General features: G+C 38.8%; 1 protein-coding gene and 1 long non-coding RNA gene across 15 annotated transcripts in view; both read right to left on the bottom strand.

Moving 5' to 3' along the window:
- DLG2 (discs large MAGUK scaffold protein 2) overlaps positions 1–26088 on the bottom strand; it is a 981924-nt gene that overhangs the window by 938058 nt on the left and 17778 nt on the right. The window lies entirely within an intron of this gene.
- The window catches only part of LOC119702186, a 42726-nt gene extending 16638 nt beyond the window's left edge, over positions 1–26088 (bottom strand). Inside the window, exon 1 of the long non-coding RNA XR_005257281.1 lies at positions 219–26088. This is a non-coding gene — a long non-coding RNA (uncharacterized LOC119702186). The remainder of the gene's footprint in view (positions 1–218) is intronic.

The raw sequence follows: 26088 nt of genomic DNA, 5'->3' as shown, positions 1-26088 counted from the left end.
AGCTGTAGCCATGGAAAAATTATTTCACAGTCATTTGGGTGATCAGCATCATTTGGGAGCTTGATTTAGGACTTATTTAAGACTCAGTGCAAGCCAATAATATTAGAACCACAGAGATTCCTGTGAACATTTTATGAGTGTGTTCTTCCAGAAAGTTCTTGGGTATCTGATGCATAGCCAGCAAAACAAAGCCAAAAAATATACAAATTTACACCTACTTCAAAAAATGTTGTACAGAAGCATGAGTTAGGCATTGCTGCATTTTGCTTTACTTGGAGAAAGAGTAGAGTAGTTGACAGAATTCAGTTAAATTGGATTCATTAACCTAGAGAGGAGGAGATTATTGAAATGTCAAATTTCAGAAAGCAGCCAGAATGGAAACCTGTTCCAGTTACTTGGTAGCTTGGCCAGTACCATGCACTGAAAACAAGTGGATACACACATCTCCATTCCCCCAAATAGGAAACTAATAGCCTGCTACTGCCTAGTCCAGAGATATATCTAAAATGCCTTCATGTTTTCCCATAGGTATTCAGAAAAGAAACTGAAATCTACAAATTGAAAGAGGGGAAATTAGGGTTTAGATAATAGGAGGAAGTTTTTCACTGCGAGGGTGGCAAGGCACTGGAACAGGTCGGCCAGGGAGGCTGTAGAGTTCCAATCCAGTTTGGATAAGGCCTTGAGCAACCTCTGGTCTAGTAGAAGCTGTCTCTGCCCATGGCAGGGGGTGTTGGAACTACATAGTCCTTAAGGTCTTTTTCAAACCCTCAACATTCTATGATACTGTGATTCTATGACCAAAGTACCAAGCCTGTCAGAGTTGAAAGGATGTCTGGATGCTGCCCCTAGTCATACAGTTTATTTTTTTTTTTTTAATTTATTTTAGTTTATTTTATTTAGTCTTGTGAGAAGCAGGGTGTTAGACTCAGCAAGCCTTATGTGTCCCTTCCAGTCTGATATATTCCAAGATTATTTTTCAGTCAGCAGTCCTTGCCAAATATGAATGCCACTTATAAATATTTTTAGCTATTGTCAATTAATTTAAAAATAAATTAAGAAGAAAAGTCACTGACAAAAAGTTTCATCCAGGTGAAGAATCCTGAAAAGCCCCTGTTTAAGTTTATGGTTAGTTGAAATCAGATCTACTCCATTCCAGTCAAAACTACCACCTGTCAGTTCTGCTACACTGTAGATGAGTATTGTATAAATAATAACCTGAATGCAAACTTCTAACAGAAAAAGAAATATAAACTATTCATTGGTTGTCTATATGAGTGCAGATACACTTCTGAAAAACAAATGGGAGGTCTACAGGTCCTACAGACATTCTGACCTCAAATCTCCCATTATGAAACTGCCCCTGTTCACCATTGACCAGCCGCTGAAAGATGCTTACGCACTGCTAGACTGTCAGTGATGGATCAATTGCTTTCTTCATATGCTTTGCCCACATTTTTCCTGATATATCTGGGCTTGTGCAAGAAATTCAGTTTCAGTGAAGGCTTGCAGGCAAGCAAACAGCAATTATTTAAAGCTGTCAGGAACAGAATCAGTTATAAGCACAGCCAGCTGCCTGCAGCATCACACCCAAGAAAAAATTCGGGTCCTTGCAGTACTTGCTGGAAATCCAGATGATGCCTGTACAAAATCAATGACTTGCTACTGACCACAGAAAATTAAAATGAAAAAAAGAAGGCAAAGCAATTTAAACCAGAAATTTGAAATAATGTGGAGAAATACATAGAGGAAGTACAAAAATATCCCCCCAAGGAAAATAGTGAAAAAAACTGGTTTGAAGTATTACTAGCGTTTTATGACACCAAGGAATTTAGGATTTATGTTATGACATGATTAACAGGCTTTATAGTGCTGAGGATTCTACTGAAAGCAGCATCCTAGATAAAGATACCTACACATCAGATTTATGTTCTTTTTGCTGCCACATCCATGTCCCCACTTAAGTGAGAGAAACAGAAGAACAATACACAAGTCCTATCATGACTTGGGAGTAATATTCCTGACACCCCATTTGGATCCTTCAAACAGTGAAAAAAGATAATATTTATTGGGCCACAGATGCATTTGATAATATCACTGTTTCCATTTGCCTTTTATTACATAAACCAATAAAATCAACATCAAGGAGACACTCTTCCAGGCAATACCCTCTTTTGTCAAAAAAAACCCTACTTGGCTGTTCTTGTTTTCCCTACAAGCCATGCATCACTTTCTTCCTTAGACCATGGTTGCAATATTACTGCTACTGCTGCTATGTAAAATGCCCACTGAGTCAGCACACTGAAACTTGAAAAGGTTGGAGTGTACACACAGGATGGTTTAGAACTGACAGTATTTTTTCCAGATCCTTAATGGCACTTTTCTTTAAGATACTGTGTTGCTGAATCTTTCTACCTTCTAACCCTAACCAACTAATTAACTAATAAAAAAAAAAAAAAAATCCATGGCTGATCAGCACCTGATAGAAAGATTCCCCATGCACCCTTTCTGCTTTGCTAGGGGATGAAGACAAATTGGAATTTAAGTGTCTATTGCATTGTAATTGGTAAACATCAGTTAAAAAAATGCAGCAAAATGTAAATCTCTTTAAGAATTGTTCGTTCCAAATGCTCTGAATATTGCTCTTATCTTTACAAGCAAGGAGTCTACCTGAGAGAACAATTCTGCAGTTTCCACACAGGACACTTAACAGGCTTAATTAGAGAAATTCAAAAGTTCTGTTTGCCAAGACATTTCTTCTGCTAGACACAGAGCCAGAGTAGCAGAGATTGGAAGGCAGTTCTGGAGAACACCTACTCCAACCTCCCTGCTCAAGGAGGGGTAACTAGACCAAGTTCCTCAGAGCTGAGTCCACTCAAGGTTTTAGTATTCCCAAGGACAGACACCACTGCCTCTGTTCAACACAAGGACTGGACACTGACACAAAGACTGCATAATCAGTGACCTTCACAGCTGACCAGAGAAGCAAGCAAAGGTAAAAAACCCACATAAAATATGTATAACTTAAATTACAGTATGACTTGCAGTTTAGTACAATAAAATGCTACCCAGTAACACCCTTGAAATCACTGAAATGGGAGCATATGGCCCAGTACAATCAACCTATTGCTTTGATGTGACCTTACAATTCACAGTTAACATGAACAATATCCATTTCATGGTTTCACTCTAATAAAAATTTAATGAAATAATCCTTTAAAGTATAAATCTCTGGTTTGTTTACTTTTATGAGCTAAGTAGGAACTACAACCTGCACCTTACAACTGCGCTTTAAAGCATCCCAGAGTTGCTACCTAAAACATCACTGACTTTAAATATTCCAGCATATTCAGAAAGAACTGGTCGATGGTCTGCATTTCTTTAATATCTGATCAGAAGACAAGAATTTGCTGTTTCCCAAGGGCCACCCTAGTCTCCTGCCATTAGGTTAATATCACTGCCCATTAAAAAACACCATGATGTTTTCCATCTTAGGATCAAGCTGATAAAATTCACTGAAAGCCATTTAAAAAGCAACCTGACCCTTTCAAAACAAACTCTAACTTTTCAACTCAAGCTATTTAAATGTCTGCAAGGGGAAAAGTTTTCTTCCTTGCTTCAGAGGACAGCTACACCACCCTGTGAGTGCCAAGAAGCAGTGCAAGCGATGGAGGCTGCAGCAATTCTGATGCAGAGGGGGTCTGCACCACCAATACCACTTCTGAACAGCAGCTGGGGATGGGGCTCATCATCTCCCCTGCACTGCCCATGGTGCTACTCACTGTAAGTAAGACAAATTGATTTTCTATTGCTTAACTTCACAGAATAACAGTCTTAAAACATTCAAACAATATTTAAACATGAGTATTTTTATTTGAGAATTCCCTGGTCTTGTTCTGGGATTTCACTAGGGGAAATTTTACTTTTGGATGTGCCAGATGTGAAATATACTGTAAAATTCTTAAACAGGCAAGGGTTCTCTGGAGAAATATAGGCATGCATTTTACTTACCATACACAAAGCAGGGAAGAATCCTCACCACATTATAGTACTGCAAATGCATAAAATAATCTAAAATGTGCCAGTGAACAGAAGTATTTGGCCTATTCTCTGTACTGTGTGTTTACTTTGAAGGAAGGTGAAAAGAGCAATCTCTCTACTAAATTCCTTTTGAACACAAACTTCATTGCATTCACTGCACCAAAACATAACTTAGGTTAATGGTGCCACCTGGTGACAACTCTCACTCGCTGTTCCCAGCCCTTGTCAAGCAAGAAAAAAAATAAATTTGTATGGTACAAATCATCCCATCAAGAGTAATCCCCCCAAAAGCCACATCACCTGCATTAATTACTTGTCCTAAGGAGCACAGTGTATGGTACACAAAGAATAATAAACAATAGGAAGTAAAATATTTCTTAACATCCTTTCATTTTAGACACTATCACCCACTATGGTTTATTAGCTTGTGAAGAGAATGCACATGAGGGAAAAAGAGAGAATTAACACTAATTTGTTGGAATCTGCTGAGGATGTGGGAGCAGGGTGCTTTCTCTAGCTCAAAATCTTCTTGTTTGCTGCAGTGATGTGTAAAACTCTAGCACCACCTTTGTAGGATTTTACTATCCCCATGACTGCAGTCCCTAAACAAAAAAAAAATGAGTGTTTGAGTATGTGCTTTTTGCACCTTACCAGCTAGTAACAACTCACAAGAGAAATTAATTCTGAAGCCATAAATTGGTCTGTGCATCTCTCTCTGCATTGCAACACTGCTGACTACACAAAACAACTGGTGGGAGGTTCCTTCTGCGTGGTGAGACTCTTGCTCTGTTTCCTCAAGGTAAATCTGGATTTATGCTGCAGGTAACAGTACATGATGGGGGAAAACACCAAGGGCAAGGAGGAGGCAAGCATGGACAAGCCAAGAAAGGCTGGAATCCTTGCTCAGGCAGAGACAAGGTCAGGGAATGTAGCACATCAAGGACCTGTTTAGTATCTGGCAATGTGTATAATCAACCTTATTATATTTCTTTCCATCTTGTGCATAAAATAACAAATAGTTTACAAACTGATAGCTTCAAAAACCTAATATTTAAAGAAATTGGTAGAGAAGAGTAATAGAAATGGAGATGGGAGTTTCTATTTTGCAGGAGATGCCTGGGCATAAAGTGGAGGAAGACACACTTTATTTCATGCAACAAAACTTAAAGCTGAAATAACATCTGTACAATAAAATAGCCAGAATTTGTGTTATGGATCAGATTGATGGTTTCTCTACAGCTTTGCTTGCATGCAAAATATAAGCTCCCAACAATCACTGCACAACCACCATTTTAATTACATTACAGTAACAACTTACAGGTGAAACCAGTCATTTTAGCAGTCTCACCTCAGCTTTACTCCCACCGAGTTGTCACAATATTCTATTTACAGTTGCAATCCTGCACAATAATTCCATCAGCACAACAGCTGACTAGTCTTTCACATTTACAAAAAAGAGAACACTCAATAGAAGGCAGTATACTTGCTTTACAGTTCGCTACGCTCACCCAAAATTTGCTAATTTTTTACTAAACTCAACATATTGGAAGGGCAGCTGAAATTACTGGACAACTTTCAGTGTATTAATGTGCTTTTGAATAGAAAACAACTGCATCCCTTCACCTCCTAGGACCTTTAACAGACTGGTATTTCCTTTCTATGGAACCTAATCAGAGACCTCCTTAATTTAACAAAATAGGACTATCTCAAGAGGAGGATGGATACTCTTCTCCTAGAAGCCTACTTCACATTATAGTCACACGCTGCAGATGCAAATTATACAAGTATCCATATGCTTCATTTATACAACTATTTAACCAAACTAGCATAATAAATACGTCTAGTTAGGTACTTGCAGTAAGTGTGCAGCTGTCTGGAAGGAGATACAAAATCACCATTAGTGAAATCCGAACTGCAGCTGTCATTAATCAAAGCTTTGCCCTTGAACATTCATCATTCGGATATTACTGTGACAAAGTGGACTTTTACTGATGTTTGGGATGGGAAAATTTTACTTCCTTAAAATAATTTGAGTTTTCTAGTGGTGCAGATGCTGTGAAAAAGGCAGTTTTCATTTTTTCATGCTTGGTCTCAACAGAGCAAATAAGCAGAGGAAAGATCATCAAAATATTATAGAACACAGATTATATGTAAAATGCTGAAGTTTGGCAGAGTATGTAGAAAATCCCTATTGAAACTGTTTGTGTTTAATAGAAATAATTGATGTTTCCTGGATCAATGAAGTGGAGATAATGCAGTCAGGAGAGATTTGATTGTTAGGCCAAATGAAGATTTCTATGATATTGAAGTGGTGATGTAGAAGAAGCTTTAGTCAAGAGGAGGTTCCATGGGTAATGATACGCTGCTGCTGCTGCCAGGCCCTACATCCTTTGATCAGAAAAGAGCAGCGGCTGTTAAAAATATTCATCCACTGGATTGACAGGGATGGAGGGGTTTGCACAAGCTCAGAAGATTAAACCAGAGCAATCCAAAGAGCTTTCCTCATGGTGAACATGGCCAATATATCACAGAATCTTTTGGGTTAGAATGGATTTTGAGAGGCCATCTAGGCCAACCTCCCCACAACGATAAGGGACATCTTCCACTAGATCAGTTTGCTCAGAGTCCCATTCAACTTGACCTTGAATGTTTTCAGGGATGGGAAAGCTACCATCTTTCTGGGCAATCTGTGCCAGTGCCTCACCACCCTCATTATAAAAAATAACTTAACTTTAATCTATCTAAATCTACGCCCTTTTACCTTAAAACCATTCCTCCTTGAACTATTGCCACGGGTCTTACTAAAAAATCTCTCCCCATCCTTCTTATAAGCCCCTTCAAATATTACCAAGTCACAATAAGGTCTTCCTGGAGCCTTCTCTTCTCCAGGTCAAACAGCTCTAACTCCCTCAGTCTTCCTTAACTGGAGAGGTGTTCCAGTCTTGTGATCATTTTCATGACTCTCCTCTGGACCTACTGTAACAGGTTCATGTTTTTCCTGTGCTGAGGATCCCAGAGAGGGATGCAGCACTCCAGGTGGGGTCTCACCAAAGCAGAATAGAGCAGGAGAAACACCTCTCTTGCCCTGTTGGTCATGCTGCTTTTGATGCACCCCAGGATTCAGTTGGCTTTCTGGGCTATGTCAAGGCTTCACTCTAGACTGTGAACCATCATTCCTTTAGAAAGATGATTAAAAACTTAGCAAAGGTTTCCATTTTCATGAACCCTATGAGCCTTATTTTTTATACATTAACTAGCAGCTAACCAGGGTTCTTCACAGACAACATATTTGTCCATAGAGGCTATAGAAGCCACTGGGTCTGCCTGGATGTGGTAAAGTCAAATTTAGCCACAAGAACAAGGTGTTGAGTGACTACTATCAGGCATATTATTTAGGCTAGACAAAAGATGATACACTTCCATAAGATCAAAGGGGGACAACCTGCAGCATCTGAAGAGTCTGAAGACCTATTGTGACAGTGCTTGTGAGACATTACCCAATACCCACAGTGCACAAGCTCCGCCATGTCAACTACACACACTTGGAATCACCTTCTAAAGCTGAGCTTGGATTCATACTTTAAAATTTTCTTAGCCTCCAGAACAGAGTAGCCATGTACACTGATTTATAGGGATGACCCCTGGGCTGTGAATGGTTGGAAAGAATGCTGGTCACATGGGCCAAAACCTTGTCAGAAACCATTCAAGCTATTTTACATGTAGATGATTGAGTTTCTCATGTGTGTTCCCAGGTTAGTTCACTAATAAAGACATGTTCAACTAGATTTCAGCAGTCAGTACATTCTTTGAGAGTGGTTTGTTGGACAGTGAGTGTGCACATGGAAGTTCATAAACTTGCTGGAAATCCATACTCCTGCCTGCCTTGCAGTAACTTTGTCATGTAACCAGACTTGAAGCAAACTACTAAGAATTTGCTGACTGCAGCTTCTTCTGCATTTGTGAGCCATCTGTTCAGTCCCAGCACTTCTGTATATTGCTTCCACATGAGATCTGCACACTTTACTGGATGCTGCTTCATGAGAGCATTACCCAGTTCAGAAAGAGTCACCCTCAGCTGTGCAGTCACACCCAAGAGGTTTGGAATTCACTCTTGTTGCCATTGAGAGCCCTAAAGATATAACCCGTATACAGCAAATTCTTTAGGTCTTTTCACTGCACTATGGAAATTGTACTTCCAAGCAAAAAAAAAAGTGTTAGGTGGAAATTATTGTAAATTTATTGTTTAGTGAAGGACTCCTCAAAACTTTCTTCTTTGCCAAACACTTGTCAAATATCTTTTGGTTTAGGAAAAAGCATTGCAGTTTGTGGCACAGTTTTATTATATAGCAATAAATGATGGGCAGTGAGTTTGAGATATGCAACTACCATACCTCTCATGTCCAGTGACTTCCAAGGAAAGCAATGAAGAGGAATTGTAATATTCTCTGAAGCTCTCTTGCAGCAAAAAGATGATGTCTGGCAGAGTAACTATGTCAAACTGTAATATTTTCCTTTTTATCATTTACTGTTTTTTCAAACACATGATGAGGACTGGCACCAAAGACACTGAAGGCAGTTGACAATTTGAATGAATCACAATCCTACAAAAATGCTTTTGAGTTCTGTGAAGAGATTTCTATTCAGAAACATCCATATCTCCAAACCTTTGGCAGAGTTTAGCGTGTATTTCCCCTTACACAATAAAACAAGTCCTGTTTCAAGGAAGGTTCTTCCGGACACTTTCACATCTGATTTTTTTGAGTACAAATCTTGCAGAACATGAATCTGCACTGAGAAATCCTGCAGTTCTTGTATTTATCCTTGAAAGTGGTGCTGGATGAGAGCACTTTGCCAGCACAGGTTATTTCGCAAACCTAGTATTACCATATAACACAATTCATATCAAAAGGTACTTGTCTATTCAAATTTGTAATCCAGTCAGGATTTATGCATTAATCCCATTGAGAACTGTGTATACATGCCCTAGCTATCCTTTGTCTTCCTCTCTAATCCTTTATTTATCACCCACATTGCTTAGCAAGAGTTCAAGGCACTGGCCCTTTTCTTTACCCAGACATCCTCCAGTACCTTAGGATTGTCTCAATTTAGTGCCAACTCCTCATTTAAATGCAAAATGCATCTGGCATTACATTGTTACAGCATTATTACTGTACTGTACCTCACAACCCAGTTCAATTTCTCCAGAGATCCATCTCCTCACCAAATGACAACCAATACCCAACGCTACGGGCACAAACACGAATCTGGTGTTTGCCAAAATGCCATAACAGTTCACTTCTTAGGCCTTTCTTTAGTGAAAGTAAAGACAACTTGCAAAAAAACAGGATACAAAGAGAGCACAGCCTTATTACAGGAACCTTCACCTTATATCCTAAAGCTATACCAAGCTCTGTAAGCAAATGCTGAAGGAAAGCCCTCAGCACTCCGGGACGTCAAGAGACAGTTGACATCCTAGGCTGAGGAGAAATTCATCCAAAAAGAGGCAATCCCCTAAAAAGGCACAAATACCACCCTTTCATCTTAACTGCAGAGGCTGAAGCTGAAAATGTAACGAAGATAGCTAATTCACAATCTCTTGTATAAATTTACTAACTTGTTTGATTTTGTCCTTCGACCAAAATCTTAAAAGGAAGAAATTATCTTGACAGCAAAGGTCATGAATGACACGAGAGATAACACAAAGGCACTCCAATGGGAAACTGGGCCTTGGTAGTAATTCCCAAGCCACAAAGCCCTACATGATAAACAATACACTTTGCAAAGCTGAATGAAGAGTGCTTGTCCCTTACCTTCCCAAGAGCCCTGGCAGTTACTTCATCTCATTAAAGCACTGGATGTACTTATCCAATATTTACAGTCCTGCCTTTAGGTTACTCTAGCAACTGTTATAGTCCTAGACAAGCAGTTAATGAAAGATGTATATATTTTAATTTGTGTGGAGTGTCGACTGGGATTCTTATGCTGTCACCCATACACCTCACTCAATCACCAGGAATCACTAACAAAGCTTTTGAGCAATCTTGTCCTTCCCTCTGACACACAACATTTGCACCACACACAGGAAAGATTTTCTTGGCTTGGTGCTTCGTATGTCTCCAGCTCAGACTCCTTAGGTAAATGACACTGAAACTGGTACCAAAAAATCCATTGCACAACTAGATATAATGTCCAAACTAAGAAGGTTCCTTCTCCTGCAGGACTGTTCTGAAAAACAAAGATTTTTCAGAAACAAATCCAGCTCAATCCAGAAACAGAATTTTAGAGCATGTTTTAAAGCAGCAATTGTTTTCATTATTCTTGCATGTTTGCTCTTTTTGTTGTTCTGATTTGGCTGAATTCTTAGAATTCAGCCAATCTAACCAGGCCATCTCAGCTCAAACAGGATCTCCTGCTTTCAATGGCACCATCTCTTTCTATTGCCTAAAGAGATATACTCTTATATTTAGGGGTATATTCTAAAAGCCAACCCATCTGTGGTACAAATTATGTGGATTGAATCTCACTCTCAGTTTCTTTGGGCCTGTGAATAATGCACAAGTGTTGGTTACACTTATCTAAGCTTTTCTCTGCTCCTAGCTCAGCTCACAGATTGGTTTGGGTTGGAAGGGACTTTAAGGGTCATCTAATCCAAACCTACTGCTATGGGCAAAACTATCTTTCATTAGACCAAGGTGCTGAAAGCCCCATTCAGCCTAACCATGCATACTCCCAGGGATGGGACATCCAAAACTTCTCTGGGCAACCTTTTTCAGTGCTTCGCCACCCTCACAGTAAAGACCTTGTTCCTTATATATAATCTAACCTTGAATAATATGTGCCATTTTGGTCACCACAATATAAGGAAGATATTAAACTATTAGAAAGCATCCAAAGGAGGGCAACAAAGATGTTGAAGGGCCTTGAGAGGAAGCCTTATGAGGAGCGGCTGGGGACACTTGGTCTGTTCAGGCTGGAGGAGACTGAGGGGAGACCTCATTGCAGCCTGTGACCCTCGTGAGGGGAAGAGGAGGGGCAGGCACTGATCTCTTCTCTGGTGACCAGTGACAGAACCAGAAGGACTGGCCTACTCTTGTGTCAGGGGAGGTTTAGGTTGGATATTAGGAAACACCTCTTCACCCAGAGGGTGGTTGGGCACTGGAACAGGCACCCCAGGGAAGCATTCACAGCTTCAACCTGACAGAGTTCAAGAAGCGTTTGGACAATGCTGTCAAGCACATGCTGTAACTCTCGGGGATGGTTCTGTGCAGGGTCAGGAGCTGGACTCGATGACCCTGATGGGTCCATTCCAACTCAGTGTACTCTGTGGTTCGACACGCCCTCTTTCAGTAAAAGCCATTTCTCCTTGTCCTATTACTCCATGCCCTTATATAAAATTCCTCTCCAGAGAGGCAGTAAGGACTGGGAACAAATAAAATCAGAGGACTCTCACTCACAAAGGGTCAGAATAATGGCAAGTATAGTAGAACATGAATAAAATATCTGGGTTTGATTTTGAATTCTCATGAAAATATTGATCCTTATTGCATTAGAGTTCATTAAGCTGGTATGTTCCAGCATAATCACTCACATTTCATTTTATGAGGAAGTACCTCCCAAAGCAAGACTGCAAGTGAAAAGTCTCACAGATGGCAGTTCCACCCTCCAACAGACATGCATTTGTCAAAACTGTTAGACAAATAATTTCCAATAATTAACAGATTTTTAAAACTAATAATTTATTGCAACATACAGAGACACAAAAGTATTAATAGCTTTAACACCAGTAATAGCTCAATATCTGTTCCTATTTGCAAATGTCCTGATTTCTAATTACTGCCTGCCATTTTGTGGCCCACTTTTGCTCTAGGTAGATATCCTATCTCATCTTCCACAGCAGATAACAAAACTGAATAAGAATAGGCCCTTTACTGGCCTCAATTCTCTCCAAGACAATGAAATCAGACAATGCTTTCCATTATAAGTTGAGCCTGACAGCCTAAATCAGGATGATCTCATGATATGATGTAAGCTTTGGATTCCTTAGTTAAGCTCTGTGTTCAGTCACAAGTGTCTGGTGAGGTCTTGGGTCAGTCACTAAAGCTTTTGTTGAGATCAGCTGAGTTTTGCAATCCATAAAAAAGTCCCAGAAGAGCCATGGTCAGCTGGGCACCACACACAAGGATGGGACCCCTCAGGAGGCTTTTGTGTTACTCAGACATGAACATTGTCAGCAGACAGTCCTAGGTGTCAAATGGAGACACTGAACCGTAGCCAGATGCAAGGGACAGGGAGCACTGTACACACAGACACCTAAAACTGCTTTTTGATGGAATGGGGAAAATTATTTACCTCCCTATTCCAGAGGAGGATTTTTAAAAAGTGGTTTTCAAAATAAAGAGTCCTTCCTCTGAAGGCCATCTAAATCTATGAGATTCATTATCCTTGCTGGAAACTCATGCAGCAATTACCAAAATATAATGCTGACCTCACATAACACATGCATTTCAGAATGCTTTATGCACCCTGTGAAATGAGCAAAAATTAACAGTCTAAAAAGCTTTCTAATTTCACATCTAATAAGACTATACAGAAAAGCAGCTGGAACTCCTGCTTATAAACACCTTGCTATAATTACAAGATAAGCAAAAGAATTAGGCTTTCTAATCGCAATAAATTATCAAGTAGAAAATGTAATAAAATCTAACAAGGTCTTTCTATATTGCATTGTGTTATTACAACCTTTTTATAGTACCATCTATTGCAAAATGCCAGGCAGCTAATTAAGGGAAGAGCTTTTTTCTCAGGTTAAGTAGAGCACCTACATTTCTGCAATTATTGTACTGTTGCAAAGTGTGTCCTGATTCTGCTCCCATTTAAAGAAAAGAAATCAAGTCAGCATTTCAGCAAGCTTTGTGTGCTTGCTCTCAAATGTATTTAGCAAATGGTCAAAATGGCCAGGAAGAGCTTGAAATAAACAAGCTATGCTTTGCACAACCATAGTGCTTCTCATTCCAGCACTTTAGTGCATTGATAAATATTAATTAACTCCCATACTGCTACTCTGAAATAAGTAAGGGATATATTTAACTATCACTTGGTTTGCTACTGAAATGCCTTCCCTTTTTATGCTTGGATAGGATGCAGCAGATGTTGAACAACACACATGAATATTAAACAAGAGGTTTAGAGAAGAAGTAAGGAATACTTAATCCAAAAGGTGGCCCAGAGGGATTTACACAGGTAGATAGCAATTAGTTAAAGTAACAGCCCCCAAACTCTGCAGGTAATTTTGTTCTTCAGTCACTTCCACTTTAAATTTGCTGTAGCTTTTAATAATACTGGAGAACTTTGCAGGCAGCATGTCAGCTCTGAACTGTAGCGAGGGGAACTCTGGCACATAATCAGGGCCAGAATTGCTAGAATCTTCTTTTAATTCCGATAAAAATGAAAGAGGTGACTTAAGTGATCACAGCTCAGTAATATTTTGGCTTTATGCTGCTGAGAGAGGCTGAGTAGCTGTTTAGATTTCAGAGGATTCAATGATTAAGCCCTCAAACAGCTATTCCCCCACCCAAAGACTGTCTAACTGATGAGCCCTCCTTTCCAACACACCCCACCCAGGAGAGGGTACCACACTCAGCAGCATGGGTCATCAGCTGGCACAGGGTTTCTGCCTGATTTTTTTGGTGGCTTCAATGGATTATCTGCTGCCAGTGCAAGGAATCCACCACATGGAAGTCACAATTTGGAAAAAAATTCCTGTGATTTGCACAGTGTCATCTCAGCCTCATGTCCTGAATTATGAGGAAACCTCTTTACAGTCTCCCATTGCAAAACCTACTCAATATCCATCTGTCTCAGCATGGAGAGCCAAATTCTTTCTTGGGCAGACAAAAATTAGAGAAAATTACGATTCATAACAGGACAAAATCCAACAAGCAGCCATTCAAAAAGGGCAACAAGGGTATGGCTGTCTGTGCAACAGAAATGAAACAGAAAGAGCAGACAGCTTTCTTTTCCCATGAAACATCATCACCAGTCATTCCTTTCTGTGACTAAAGGAGAAGGCATTTTAAAAAAATCAGCATTTGTTTGATACCTAACCATCTACAAATTTCTTTTCTATTTAAATAGTCTCTGTTGGAATGGGTGCAGGCACTTTGCCAAGGAAATCTCTGGAATTATCCCTGTAAATATGTCATTTAAACACACTTTGTGTACTTCAAGCATAATTTTTACAGGCTAGCCCACTCAGAGGCCCTCCAAATGACTTGCTCTGTTTTACACCCAATCTACATCAGCACTTCCAGTCTCAGTATTAGGATTATATTAACAGCTTAACTTGTATGTACTTATCCACCAAAACCAATTCTGGCAGGGCAGCCAAACATTCATCTTAATTGAAAACGTCACATCTTTGTTTTTCATCAAATTAATAAATGAGGACACCAGATGGCTCTTTTAGGATCACTGATCTGGGCTTCTTGGATTTTATGCTCCTTGTGTGCTTTACCACATAACTAAAAATCCTTGACATTCTCAGCACATCACATCAATCAGTGCTGGAATCCTCACATGACCAAAGTAGCTCCAACAAAAACCTGAGTTCCACAAACACAGAATCCTTTCCTAAATCCAGCCTCTCACATCAAAAGACTTGACAGCAGACCTGGGGCCACCTGTTATGAGTGATGTGCCATGGAGCAGTGCTAGAGAGACTTTTCATTTGAGATGCATTAATGAATTCATTCTCCTAAACAGAATTTATTTCTTAGATAGGTCAAGTGCCTTTTATTGAACAGTTAATTTTACAATTGGTATTCAATTTGCCAGATGGGCTCCACGGTAACATCAACATTTTATATAGTTAAAATTTGACCTAGCAGATTATCACCATCTTTCTCCTCTTCAATGTTGAGGGACGGGAAGAGACCTTTGCATGGTTAATTTGAGAGACTGAACCAGGCAATACATTGCTGGCCCCAACCAAAAGCTTCTGCAGGGGCACTATTCCTGCATCTCTGCAGAGAGCTTCCCAAAAGTGAAAGCATATCTCACATTTCACCAGGTCCTTTAAGCTTCTGGCACAGAATTACTCTATATCTCCACCTGGCATTGAAAAGGTTTGTATTTCATTAAGATAAACCACACAAAACTGCAGTATGAGCACATTCTAGGCATTTGGATATGGTTTGGTGGTGGTGCATTTAGACCACCCAACACCTTGGAGGCTGATCCATAGGAAGCACACATACACACTACTGCAGTATGGATCTGAAATGAGCTTGGCCTCCATGCCAGCTTCCTGGACATATTTATCTTCACCTAAACCTAAGTAAACCTTTGGACAGCTAATGAACTGGCACAAACAGATGTTGCTGAGAGATGTTGTGCTCCCACTTGCTTTGGCATTATTTTGGCTAATTGAAACTTCTTGAGAAATTCCAAATGGCTGGAAGAGCATTAAAACATCTTGGAGTTCAAAACACTGGAAACTCACAGGCACACGGGATAAATTTTATGCAGTAAAAGATGAACGATACTTACAAGGCCCTGACACATAGCAATGTTTTCTCTGATCTCCCAAAAGCCTCAATGGAAATCAATATAGATTTGTGGTGAGCAATCCAGAACATTTTGAAACAGAAAACACCACACTTACTGTGGACAAAATAAAAAAATGCCAACAATATGCTTCTGAAATCAGTGTAACCACAAGATGTCACTCTAAACTTTACTTAGAGGAAGGTTTAGGCTACTTCAACTTTTAAAAGAGTACAAAGATACTTTTCTCAAACTGTGTTCATAGTCTTCCACCTTGCATTTACAAAACTTAAAACATAAATTAATTGCTACATGTTAAAAACAACTAAACAAATGTGAGAAAGGCAGTCTACCACAACAAAACTTACTTTTAAATCCTCAAAAGGCAGGCTGGGTATGAAATGATAACGAGAATAAAAACAGAACAGCCTTTTGGCTTGAGAGGTTAAGGAAGAAAAAGAATGAAGTTACAGTTCAGTTCAACACTGAAGATAAAAAACAATTCAAGAAAATGCAACATTTGGGAGAAAATAGCCATTAAATATTTCAGTCCTGTATCTACCCCTCTGTCTCAGTGCAATTATGGTGGATTTCTCCTGCTATCTAATTACTATCTGTTTAGAAAGATACTCCATTTGTTTTGTAGTAGAAATCATCTAGTTCATCTAAACCATCTAACTATTGGGATAAAAATCAGATCTAAGAGAAAGGAAGCAGCACTTTCAAGTAGCATCAGCATCTCTAAAAGATCAGGCAATGAAGTCTCATGTGGAAGTGTCAAACAGTTTTGACCTTACTTTAAAACATGGGTGTTATTAATACCATCACACAATGGAAACTGTGAAGAGAAGCTGTCTTTACTATCCTTAAAGTCTAGGAAATTCCTATGAAAAATTAACTCCAAAATCTCCTGATAAGGTTGCCAAGGTACTTCCAAAGTTAGAAAGTGTCACACTTTAGGCGTATGGTCACATATCACTTGTCCCTCTGCTCTGACACTTGATTTAGTATACAGAGTGGGCCTGCTCTGGGAAAGCTGCCTGAGCAAACTTTGCATCATTTATCAGAGGAGCTGAAAGGCTGAGAGCAATAAGAAGATTTCTTGAGGGTTCTTTAGCTTAAGAGCATTAAATGCCACCCTGGGAATTAAATCCTACCCCTGACTCCTACTGATAGTCTCACTGAGGTCAGAAAGTCACATACACAGTAGTTTTCAAACATGATCACACATCAGATGATCCTCATGTTTTAAGTACCCAAAATGAGACACTGAGACAGTCTTGCTGGAATGGTGACACTCCCTGTTGCAGCTGGAGCTGTGGTCAGACATAAGAAGTGGTGCATGTGGTGATGTATCAGGTCAGAAGTGTCTCCAATCAGGCCTCGAAAAGAGGAAGATATTTTATTTTATTTCTCAGGGCTTCTGTAGCACCTCTGTAGCACCTCTCACAGAGTAAAGAATGATAGGAAAGCAATGAATTAAATACTTGCTCATGACCTGAGTCCTGCCCCTTCTGTACACTGAATGAAGAAGGATTTTTGAAGAAAACAAGTTTGAGGTCAAATAAGTAAGAATTATCACACTGTGTGTATGCACAGGAATTGAACTCAGTTCACCAAAACTGGCTCGTTATAACACTGCCTTCTCATCACTTACCTAATTTTCTTGTTCTCACATAGGATGTGCTATTTCCAAACATTCTGCCTAACACAAAATAACATAACAACATGTAATGACAATTATTATAAAAATGATTTTCTATTTCTAAAGCCTGGGGTTTTATGCAGTGGTGCCTTAATCACCTGTATCAGCAGATATTCAAAGCCACACAACTATGATTACAAAGTAAAGACAGGAAAGAACAAATTAAAGACATAAACTCAGTCTTCTTTGCAAAGAGCACCTAATTATCTCAGAGGCAGATGAGGGTGACAGAACACAAACACAGAAAACAGACCTCACAACAGAATCAAATACGACAGGAATGAGCAACACAGTCTGCAGCATTTCTTGTCAAGACACACTTTAATACTCAACAGAATTCCTAACCACAGAATAAGACCTGAGCAAACTACAGCAGAAGTTTGAGATAAATACAATATCCACGGTTACCTGCCACAATATGTATATATGAATTCATATAAGTACTCTGTATGTAGACATAGATATTCCCAAATATATACAGGTATGTGTATCAAAGATTAAGTAGTTTACTTTGATGCATCTTACTGTTCAATGCTCAATCCCAACTGCACTTAAATCACTCTCATCAGTATTTTTCACTGACCCCCACAACACACTGGAAGCACAGGGTTAAGTAAAAAGACTACTGAGATTCCAAAAGATCCACAGTTGTGGCACTAGGCAATAAACTTGGCTTATTTATAACAGCTTTGAGAAACATAAGGTGTAACACTCTTCAAGGTTGCAATGTTTCTTTGATTTTAAAATTGTCATGCAATTTCTTAAAAAGTTAAAGTCACTGAACAAAAGTCACATCACAGTCTGGCCTAAATAACTCTGCAGACCAAAACATTAGCAAGGGAGAACAGCTCTGCTATTTCAAAGACAAAAATAAACACTGGGATTAGAGATGGAACAGCTTGCTCCAGATTATTTTCTTCCATTTTATTAGTAGATGTAGAAACTACATTAGCAAGATATAAATCCAGTCTTTCTTTCTTTAACACCAAAAGCAAATCATCTATCCCATTGTTCTTTTATATTCTGTCAGTCTGAAAAAGGAAACTGCATTATTCAAAATAAAACCAAATTATCTAAATGAATCTCTTAATAATTAGTCTCTAGTTCTCATCACAAGCCAACAATAAAGGGCTATCCCTATTTAATGCAAAGAGAAAGAAAAGCTTCACATTGGGACAGCAGCCACACAGTAACAGCTGCTGCAACTGCATTTTATTAATTCTAAGTATACACAGAATCCACATGGCCAAGATGCACTTAAAAAAAAAAAAAAGAAAAACACCAAAAAACCAAACCCTACAGAAACAAAAACCAGCTTTTATTACTTGCTGGATATTGAAAACCAACAACCTCAACATTTATCACATAGCTCATATTAAAAATGATTTATTTCTAATAGCTTTTGCATTTCTAATCACAAAAGTCCCCAAAGGTTCCAAATTCCTTGTCTGAGACGTAAATGTTATCATTCGTGGGTTAAAAGGCAGCAAAAGCAGAGGGTTGCATCAGGATTACAAGTGATTATGTATTACCCAGGTTGTATCCGTGCTGTAATCAGTTTCTTCTTGTACTTAGATAGGCTGAGAATCCAGACACAGACCTGGGCTGGGATCTCCTACTTATCACAGTTCATCAGCATTCACTCCCATAAATGCAAGAGATAGCAGAGCTTTGGTTTTGGGTTGAGGTCTTTCCTGATAATTCACAAGCTTTTATTATTTAAATTCTTTCAAGTAAAAACTGATTTAGGGTACCTACACAAGATTCCCTCATCTTTGCACACATCTTCCCTCAAGGTGGGAAACGGCTTTAATATTAAGAAGCTGGCCAGCTTCACATCACCAGGCTGGCCAGCAAGAACAGGAAGCACCATGCCCTGGCTCTCTTTGCTCCTCATCTCTAACCAGGAAGAACATCATATTAACATCCAGTAAGTCCCAAAGACTAAAGCAATTCCGAGAAATATTTCATCTCCCCCATCACAGACACAACTAAGAAAAACTGGGTAACATTTCAGACTTCAATGAAACACACAGGCTGCCCAGAGAGGCTGTGGGTCTCCTCCCCTGGAGAAATGCAAAAGCCATCTGAACACAACTCTAAGGGAAGTGCTCTAGGGAACCCTGATTAGGCAAGGAGGTTGGACTAGCTCATCTCCACTTGGAATACCAGCGGTCCATTCCAGCCTGACCCATTCTGTCGGTCTGTGAAACTCCCTCTCTGGCTATCTTCACTCCAATTCCTCTATAACAACGCATGTCTGTCCATCTTATTTCTCCACATGCATCCATCTGTCAGCTCTCACCAGCTAAATTTGGACCCTCTTCCCACTGTCAATGCAACCTGATAGAAGCAAAGAAGCCTTATTTCCTCTAAAGGATCCACAGGCACCATGGGTTGGGAGGAATTTTAAGAGATTGAGAGAAATTATAATAACGCAGGAGAAACTGCATTGCCATGGAAGCAAAACCAGCAGTGGGCCAAAATCCACTAGAAACCACTTACAACAGATCCACCTTTTTTTCCCTTTCTTTTTAACAAGTGGTCCACTCCTTGTGACCAGACTTTCACTGGAGAATTGCAAGGGTTAGTTCCTCCAGCTGGCTGTAATCCAGCCCGCAGCTCATAAAAAAAGAAAAATCACACAGCTTCAAACCATCCCAAAGATCAAGCACTACCTTTAGCTCTTTTGAGAGAAAGCACAGAATTTGCTTACTAAGAGAATTGGACTTCAAGAATAAAAGCAGCTGCAGCTGTCTTCAGGCAAAACAAAAGCTGCCCTTGAATTTAAATTTCAGTTCTGCTGTAATTTATGCTGCAACAAAGAAAGATGCCAGTTTGGGAAAGTAGGACTCTGCAGAGTAATAACAGGCTTCCCCATTGTCAGAGATGTCATTTGAGCATCTCTCAAATGTGACAGCACTGAAGAGGTTTTGCACATTTCTTTTGTTCCTCGATATTTTTAATAGTCAGGGAGGGATTCAATATTTTTAGATACAGCTTTAGAAGAATGTATTTCTCAGTCAGGGAAGGTCTGAATATAAATCTCAGAGAATCACCCCAACACAAGATTCCAAGCAAGCAAAATCAACAGGGGTTTTATTCTTTGACTTCATGAACAGTGGATGCAGGCCCACAGCAAGAGGATTGCTTAATGTCCCTGGGCTACACTGGACTAACACCTGAGGAATCCAGTGCTGTTACTGTGGGTGAAACAGCCTGACATGACCAGAAACCAGCTCACTGAGAGTAAGTCTAGAGAGACATGACATAGGAGACAAGTGACCTTACATCCAGGAGCACTGCAAGTAGTTGAGCACACAGAATACGCGAGTGGGATGAAAACATCTACTGAGAGCAAGCTTGGCAAGTATGAATAGGCAACACCCAGTTGTGCTTTCCTGTTGAAAAATTTCCCAGCACAGCAATTCATTTAATGTCCTTCTGGTCCCTAAAACACTGACACGGCACTGAGTATTGAAACATGTTTCCTCCTAGGGACTAAGAAAGATGGGTAGTAGTGACAGTCACCATCGCCTCACCTCAAAGATGACTGTCAAACAAGTTCTCCATTTGGATTTCCTCAATACTAGCAGCTTTATCAGGAACCTTGTGGAATTGGACATTGCCTTTTTTCTGTGGTGCTATGAATGTTAAATGTCTGATCAAAGAAAAAAGTACAAAAGAGGTCTTGGTGGTTGTGAAGAAAAGCCTGAAAATATGATAGCAGTGTTTCTTAAAGACAGACCACAGGAGCAGACAGTAACAACCTTCAGTATTTAATACCTTATGCCTTTTGTGCAAATCTCAGCACTACCATGTATGACCAGCACTCCATTTTTACATTTTCTGGCCTCTCTAACTGGTCTTCACACTACTTTGGTACAGACCCTGTCTCCAGCCCAGGTCTATGATGCAGGTCTGCTTTTCTCATCTTGTATCCTGTTTTTCATACATCTATTCCTGAGTCCTGACCCACCTCCTTCCCTCTTACCTCAAATTTTATTAAAAACTTTCTCCTTAAACACAACATGCCTAAACAAATTCCTTGCCTTACCACTAATCTCCTATATTTTCTTCTTCCCCCTATATGGTCATCAACAGTATCATTATTCCTCTCAGCATTAAAGACTATATAATGTGGAGGCCATTTTTCATCATTATTCTTAGTTGACATGCCTGGCTATGACTATCAAAATCTTCCTAATTTTTCATTTTTAGAGTTTTCTTTTTGTGACAGTGACATGTTCCAACATTCCATCGTTACTTCTATGATAGGTTCCTCTCCAGTTTTTTCGTATCTAAACTATCCAGAAATTTAACCATGGCCCTAAGTGCATGAGAAATGTCATTCCCAGCTCACAACTTTGTAGACACCGAGGTAAATCAAACTAAGACAAATCCATAGGAAATCAAGCTCTTGGCTTGCTTCATGCTAGCTATAATAAATACTTGTATTTCTCAAGGAATATGCTATTTTTAATAGATATATATGTCCTAAAATAATTAAACCAAAGGGTAACTTGCTTTGGATCTCAGAAATGTCCTCTTTATATATTTTATCTGTCCTAGGCATCTTCCAGTAACATGTAAGAATGCAAGATTTAACTAGATCTCGGGAATTTTGGAGACTAATGTAACACTATTGAGTTATATTTCCCCTTCATTTATACAATCTTTTAACAGAAGAGTAATATGAGATTGCAGAAAAATCATCTGGCTTCCTTTCTGACTTGGTTTAAAAGACACGATCATGCTTTTAAATAAACCTTGTTATAGCAATCTTTTTTAAAAGTGAGCTGGATGAGGAAAAGAGTCTAAAAAAACCAGCCCACAGTATTCTAAGTCTCTACATACCAGCTGTGACACAGATGAGTAAATTCTGTAACAGTAATGTTTGCTACAGCAATTTTTAAGATGAGCAGTTTCAGAACATCTGCACTGTTCTGCAAAAATGGTACAATACCATTAAAAAAAAAAAAGTGATGCATATTTTAATTAGAAATATGGCATTTTAAAATTCAGGCAAAGTTACGCAAGCATGAAAAAAACACAAGGCATGGTTTCAAAGTCCGCAGGAAATACGTCACCGACTGCAGATTGGGTTTATCCGAATTTTAGAAAAACCTATGGAGATTAGTTTTTACCTAATACTGCATAAGATGATTACAGTTATTTGTGGCACTTTAATTCCTACTAGAAACAAAATTATGTTTTATAGAGATGTATCTACAAAAAAACCCAAACAACTCTGACATAAACCTCCTTTATCCATTCTCATTCCACAGAACCACCCTCTAAGCTGTGGAATCATGCACTTTTCTTAATGAAATGAAGGTTAGACAAATATAGAGCAGAGGTTTCTCAAAATAAATTGTACTAAACTATGTACTTCACTATTAAAATTTATTAAGTTTCCTAAAGAGCTAGAACAAAAAAATTTTGGTTGCTCTGGCACATCCAGATGACTATCATTACTCTTTCATGATTTCCCTTTTTTATCACAGCATGATGTCTCCAACATGCCCCATTATGAGACAATCCCAACAAATGAGACATTTGGATTTTTGGAGGTTCCATTTCCTCTTTTAAAAATGTTCACATCAGCACGTGTGCTACAATTTAAGAGAACCTTGTGATTTTACTATCAGCTAGCTAAAGATGAACCTACAAAAAGAAAAATCCTTACAAGGTCCTAACAACAGTGTAACACCTCACTGCCCATAGAAGAGTGAGTAAAATCCTTCTGGAGAATGAAATCTAGAATTAAGTTAACTTAAGAGTCATGTCAATATCTAAATTCATGTTCTTCCCCTTGAAGCATGCTACTTCTGAAGAGTTGCTCCTCCTCCCTCTTCTTAGGGCTGGATTTTCAAAGCATTGTGTTTGGGCCACTGGAGTGTAAGCGGGACTCCAGAGACTGCAGTTCCACATGTCACTTTGAAAATGTGCCTCTTAGCAACTAACTAGGCTGTCACTGTGCACAGCCGCTCCAGCAAGAAGTCCAGCAACAAGAACAGCCCAAAGGGAGAAGGGAATGCTTTTAAACCTTAATTAAAATATAAAAGGACGATCCCTCAATAATCCTTCTGTAAATCACTTACAGAACCTTTCCTTACATGACTGTAGTGGTTTCTTGCATGTGTAAAATTTATGCAAGAAAAATATTGAACCTTCCTTTCTCTCATGTTACCCCACTGTTCAGTAGTCCATATTTAATATTTATGAAAGAAATTGAAGATAAAAATAGTCAGACAAACATTGAGAAGCCAAGTTCAAAGATGGCTAATTTAAATCAGCATAATCACACAAGCATAAATTTGAGAATAAAAGGAATTAGACAACACTAGATTGGAAAATTGTCTATTATTATTATTTTTCTTTATCTCTTCTTGTTATACTCAATTTAAGACATCCAACAGATTTTTAAAGCCTTCTGGAAGTTAACAAGAACTGAACTGACACTTAAAAGAGCAGAGTTGGTTACAATGGATAAATTTATTTGTAAAGGAACCAAAGTCCACTGAAGCTGTGGGACCTACAAAAACTGAATTTGGCACATAATTTTATGTTGACTTTATTCCTGGTAAGAATGTGCACCTCTGCATCCAGATTAACGGTTCTGTACAAAAATTACATTTTTCATTAGTAGTTACAGCCTAAATATTCGAAAGGTCGATCATTCTGGACAAAACCAATATTTGACAGCTATAAATTAGAGAGTTTTGGAAAGCAATGAACTTTCAGACTCTGGAAATTAAGTCTCATTAAGACCAGGCACAGAAAAATGGACACTTTCAAGACCATGAGACATTCTGTAAATATAAAAGACAAAGGAAGATTAGCAGCACAGAACTTAAGAAGAGACCAGAAGCTCTGCCTTAGGTATTCCTTTGTGTGGTGGTCTGATTTATAGGTGAATAGAGAAACTATGCCATGAAGCTAAAACAGATGTTATGGAAGTGAGGGTCTTTTTAAATACTAATTATGCAAGAATATCATTATTGATTGTGTAATAACATCATCTACCACACTTAAAATGTGTGGGATGCCTTCTCTCATGGAGGAGAGATCCCTCTTTAGTATTGTTCCAGAATCTAGACCAACCAAGTAAAAAACTAAATGTAATAATAAGAGACTTTGAACATGTCTTCCAATTCCCAAATCTCTTCTATAAAAGGAAGCATTTAAGAAGAAGGGAAAGACATCTAAAGGCCCACAAATTAAAATGCTAACTTCTGTAACACAATACTTTTCAATCTGTTATTGTAGCAATCAAAGGATGCAAGTTCTTATTTCAACCTTATTGTAGCTAAAATCACTTTTTAATTTCTAACATGTGTAATACATCAACAGAGATTGTAGCCACACACAAAGCACACATGCTGTTAGAATACTCTGAAGTACTCTAATTCCAAGTAGTGCAGAAGTAAATGTACAGCTAATGTCACTTCTATGACTATTTCTTCAGTACACATTTCTAGATCCATAGTCACCTTCGTAAAAACAATGTGGAAAGGTCCAATCTTTTTTTTCTCTCCTTATTTTCAAATTTATTTACAACTATTTGGTAAATTCAATTATTAATCCCTTTCCTTTTTTAAAGCATACAGAGCAATTAAAATTGTGTACCATTTATAAAATAAAGCTAATAACTTTAAAGAAGTTCAGAAAAGTTACAAGTAAAATAGCACTAATATTAATTAATTCCATTTGCAGTAAATGTTAGAGACTGGTAATACACATTTGCTACAAATGCTACAGGAATTCCTGAAACTAGTCCCAGACCTCCATTGTCTTCACAGTAATAATGCGTTATTGATGTGCTTCCACTTTCATGACACAATCAACATTTTTCCATAACTGGTCATGACTGTAGCTCTGCAAGGAGTACAATTGATACTCTGGCTTCAAACAGCCATGAGTTGAAGGCATGTGTGCTTCCACAAACATCATCTGCATTAGGAAGTGCATCCTTGAGATGAGTTCCTCACAAAATGTAGTTGTGTGTAAAGGAAGGGCCATGCAATGTGAGCAAGGGGGCAGAGGGAGGCAGAGCAAGGCAGATGCACAGTTGCAGTCACCACTTCCCATGACTGGCAGCTCAGACAGCACAAGGAACAACAGGAATGCCAAGGCAAACATGTATGACCTTGATAACATTATATATATAACAACTTATGGAGGTTGCTTCATACAAAGCTCCAAAACAAGAAGCACTTGATTTTAACATCATTTACAAGATGAAACAAGGATCTTCAAGTAAGTGGAAGAAAGACTGAGTGATACACCAACGCATCTATTTGAACACTGCAACATCACATGAATGGGAACATTCTGCCAAACTGTGCCCTGGAGCAATTTTCTTAACTTATTTTTGAGTTTCTCAGCTGACACTTTTCACAAAAACATAATTCAAAAGACACAAAGATTTTCAATGCTACTTGGTGCCAGTGAAATCAGTCAAACTTTGGCCATTTACCTGTGAAGATGGCTTCATCTTCAGCTTTGCATAAACAGTTATAACTTACTCTGATTCTGTATCTTCCATTAAATAAAGCAAAGCAGCAAGGTTTAGGTGTAATTATTCAATACCTTAACTTGTATTAGGTTTCTCTTACTTTTCCTTCTCTGTAAGAAAATACCTTTAAAATATCAGTACAATGAGTTTCTGCTCAGAGAACCTGTAAGGATCATCTCAACAAGCTTTTCACCATAAACACAAATTAAATAGTGACTAATAAGAAAGTTACTAAGTCTGACCTAGCTCTGGCCTCCAAGAGAGTGCACCTAGTATTAAA

Source organism: Motacilla alba, chromosome 1 (assembly GCF_015832195.1).
Source record: "Motacilla alba alba isolate MOTALB_02 chromosome 1, Motacilla_alba_V1.0_pri, whole genome shotgun sequence".
In the NCBI taxonomy this organism is placed as follows: Eukaryota; Metazoa; Chordata; class Aves; order Passeriformes; family Motacillidae; genus Motacilla; species Motacilla alba.
Note: the sequence above shows the minus strand (reverse complement) of the source record. Positions and strands in the feature narration are given on the sequence as shown.